We start from the raw sequence: 4,353 nt of genomic DNA, 5'->3' as shown, positions 1-4,353 counted from the left end.
CGATCACAGGCGAAGTAGAAGCGTTACCTAAATAAAAATATTTCAAATGTGAGGGTAGTACCTTTAGTTCTAACCTAAGTGGCTCCTCAATTGACGTTTTTGGTTGGGCATACTCCCTTTTCTCTAACTCCAAAGATTCAAAGCGGGATTGTAGATTAAACCCCCTTTGATTAGCTTCTAACAAAGCTAAATATTCATCCTCCTCTTCATCATTTGGAGGATCTGATGTCAGAATTTGTTCCAATGGATCTTCAACATAGTTGAGCTCCTTTTCCACTATTAAATGCTCTAAATCGAATCCTGCAGAACAATCATCAATTGTGTCAGGAAATCGCATAGACTTAAAATCATTAAATGTTACCTGATCATCCTGAACACGCATCGTACTCCCCTCTGCACATCTATAAGGGTCCTTCCGATTGCTAAGAACGGTTTTCCTAGGATAATCGGCACTTCTTTGTCAACTTCAAAGTCTAGGATAACAAAATCAGTAGGAAAGAATAATTTATCTACACGTACCAATACGTCCTCGATTTTTCCTTCTGGATGTGCTAAGGATCGATTTGCTAGTTGAAGTGTAACCGTAGTAGGTCTAACTTCACCTATCCTAAACTTTCAAAATATTGACATAGGCATCAAGTTAACACTCGCACCTAAGTCACATAATGCCTTACCACAATATGCTGCTCCAATGTTGCAAGGTATGGTAAAACATCCAAGATCCTTCAGTTTTGGGGGTAGTTTGTCTTGAAGATATGCGCTACATTCCTTTGTCAGAGCTCCCGTCTCAAATTCTCTAAGTCTTCATTTTTTGGACAGGACATCCTTCAAAAACTTGACGTAATTTGACATTTGTTCAAGTGCTTCAACCAACGGGATGTTGATATGATGTTGCTTGAGTTCGTCTAGGAATTTCTTGAATTGGATTTCCTGCTTCTGCTTCTGAAGTCTTTGAGGGTAGGATGGTGGAGGTTTCTTTACTGGAACTACTTGATTCATTTTCTGCGGTAATTCTGCATCTAACAGAGTTGTTAGTTGATCAGAATTAGTTGGTTTGGGAATTACCTTGTCGGGTTTTGCAGATTCTGGTTCTTGTGTAACTGGAATTTCAATACTCGGTTGAACTTCTTCTGAGTCTTGAGCCTCAGCTGGCTTCCTTTTCAGCTTCGATAGTGTTAGGCTCTACTGTCTTTTCGCTCCTCGATGTCAACGCTTTACAATGTTCCTTCCCCAGATTTCTTGGATTCTCCGTATCACTAGGTAAAGCACCTTGTGGTCGGTTCTTAAGTTCAGTAGCCAGCTGGCCCACTTGATTCTCCAAATTCCTTAGAGTAGCATCATTTTTTGCCATGTATTTCTTCAATAAATTCTCTAAGCTATTGGATGATTCGACTTGAGCTAGTTTCTGAGCTTGTTGGGAAAAACTAGGCGGCTGAGTCGATCTAGATTGAGCGTAGTTGTTACTAGTTCTAGCCCCTTCGTTACTCTAGGAAAAATTTAGATGGTTTCGCCACGATGGGTTGTAAAAGTTAGATTGCAGTCCTTGCCTTCCTCGATTTTGGTTCTGGTTACTCATGTAATATACGGATTCAGGGTTTGATGGACATTCTTCGAACAAATGTCCTTCCCCACAATAAACATAGGCTATACTCTCAAATTGGTGAGGTGGTTGGGCTGCAAAACTGTTAGACCCATTAGCGGTAAGATTCTTAAGTATTGAGAATGTTGAAGATACCTGAGATGCAAGTGAAGTGAGAGTGTCCACGTCATGTATTCCAGCAACTCGTTTTCCTGACGCGGCTCAATTGGTCGGCTATTGATAATTGTTATTGGCAATCCTCTCGATGATTTCGTAAGCCTCATTATAAGACTTAGAATGGAGAGCACCATTAGCAGAAGCGTCCACTACTATCCTTGTGTGAGCATTGAGATCATAATAAAATGTCTCAAGTTGGATGCAGTGTGGGATTCCATGCAGAGGGCATTTCCTTAGTAGTTCTTTGTATTGTTTCTACGTCTCATACAAGGATTCATCATCCATTTGTTGGAAGGTAGTGATCTCGTTCCTCAATTTACAATTCTTGCTTGGCGGGAAATACTTCATGAGGGATCTTTCGGCTAACTCTTGCCATGTAGAAATTCAGTTTGGTGGCAATAAATTCAACCAGGCTCGAGCTCTGTCCCTTAGTGAGTACGGGAACAGCTTTAATCGTAATGCATCTTCGAAAACTCAAGTTAATTTGAAAGAGTCGCTCACCTCCATAAATACTGTTAAATGAAGATGAGGATCTTCTGTAGACATTCCACTAAATTGGCCTACTGTCTGATGCATTTGGAACATGACTGGCTTCAGCTCAAATTGTTCTGCCTCGATTTCAAGTCTCCTAATACCCGGATTAAGAGCGTTAATTACTGGCACATCATATTGTCTTAAGGCTCTATCCCTATCGTCAGCAATAAGGATAGGATTTTGAGCAAGGTTTGCTCCATTTCCTTGATTCATATTCTCGAAATTCATTCCTTCATCCTTCTCGGTTCGCTTGTCTTCTTCGCGATCGAAAAGTTCGTTCAATCTCAAGGTCTCTGAGGAGTAAGTCAATAATCTGGTCAATACTCATAAACACTTGAAATAATCACGAAAAATTAATTAAGTTAAAAATTAAACAGAAAAATAAACCAAAATGTAAAACTAACAAATTCACAAATAATGACTTTTGAAAAGCAGTCCACAAACAAATACCAAAAACATGGAAGGACGGAAAAATGTGCAAGTGTACACAATCGCAACAAGTAATAAAGTGACAAGTAAATGTCGAGTTATCGTACCCACTGGGACTGTAAAAGAATTATTTATGAAATTAATTGTAAAATACTTTGGTGAGGTAAAAATAATTTGCTTTTAAAATGTGGTCAAAAACTTTTTAAAAACTAAGTAAATGATTAAAAATAAAACAAAGGAGTTCTAGTGCACGATTTCAAATAAGATTTCATCAATGTAACATACTTGTGTTGGATTAATTATATTTCTTGAACTCAGAATTACTAAACTCATGTTTGTACTGTTACGAATAAATTCACAGCAACCCGGTAATTCGCTAACTTATGAACAAATTTACATACCAAAAATCCATTCATCTCTTTATATATCCCTATGTCAATTCAACCGACTAAATAGATTCTAGCAAGCAAACATGCTATAGCACGTACATACACATTAAATTGAACCAATCTCTTGCATATCTCTATGTCAATTCAAACGATTAATTAAATATAATACGCATAAAATATACTTTTTGAAGTAACAAGATATCCCTACCTTAGAACAATTTAATCACAATAATCTTGCAAGTTATGCAAGGCAGTAATATCGCCAGATATATTGCTAATTTAACCTTCAGCTACCTTAGAAGAATAAACATGCACTGATTAAGTATTGTGTCAACTAATTACAATTGCAATCCGTTTAAATAATTAATTCATTAGTTACCTCACATTCGTAACGCAAGAATAACTTAGGCATGATTTTACTTAATCAAGCATCTTATCGAGGCTTATAACAGCATCAATAACATTTTAACAATTCAAGCAGGCAGAATATAATCAACCCAACACAAACATAATTTAAGCTGAATTGATTAAAATAACCATTTCAATAGGATAAATATTTATAAACATGTTCGTCAAAACAACAACAAAAATTAAAGAGTTAGGGAACAAGAGGCAAATCCGATGTTTCTCCGTGGCTTGACTAGTTGCTCCGTTTTTCGTTCTTTGTTGGCCTTGGCTATCAAGGTGGCTTATGAACTCCTAATTGCTGCTCCAAAATGGCTGATGGACACCTTTTTCCCAAGAGAAGGAATCGACACTTGAGCAAAAGGGAATGGAAAGGAAAAAAATGAGAGAAAAGTGGGAGAGGGAATGAGAGAATGATGTGAAGTGAGGGATGCTTTGAATGATCAGCAAGGGGTGGCTTTTATAGGTGATTGTGGCTGCTAAAAATAGAAAATTCCAGCAGCCAAAGAGCCCTCCCTTGGCCGGCCACACACATGGAAAAGTTGAGAGTTTCAACTTTGCTATTTCAAGCTTGGGGCAAATCTACAAGGCCCATAATTTAAGGTGAGGTTTGAATGTAATTTAGAAGTCTTTTGGGAACATTTTTGCAAGCATATTTAGTCAGCTAAAATGCTTATTTGGGTCAGCATATGGACAGTTCTGGGCTGCCCGTTTAGTGGCTAGTTTGGTTCACTCAATGCTGCTCGACCAAAGGTGGTTCAACCGGACCCTTTCTCCATAATAAATTAAAATAATTTATTTAACCCAAATTAAATGGAGAATAAATTAAAATTAATTAAA

At 37.6% G+C, this 4,353-nt stretch overlaps 1 non-coding gene across 1 annotated transcript; it reads left to right on the top strand.

Moving 5' to 3' along the window:
• Positions 1-1,967: 1,967 nt before the first annotated feature.
• LOC128294435 (small nucleolar RNA R71) lies at positions 1,968-2,074 on the top strand. The gene has a single exon (XR_008284746.1). It is a non-coding gene; the product is annotated as a small nucleolar RNA R71 (small nucleolar RNA).
• Positions 2,075-4,353: the final 2,279 nt, after the last annotated feature.

Source organism: Gossypium arboreum, chromosome 6 (assembly GCF_025698485.1).
Source record: "Gossypium arboreum isolate Shixiya-1 chromosome 6, ASM2569848v2, whole genome shotgun sequence".
NCBI lineage: Eukaryota > Viridiplantae > Streptophyta > Magnoliopsida > Malvales > Malvaceae > Gossypium > Gossypium arboreum.
Note: the sequence above shows the minus strand (reverse complement) of the source record. Positions and strands in the feature narration are given on the sequence as shown.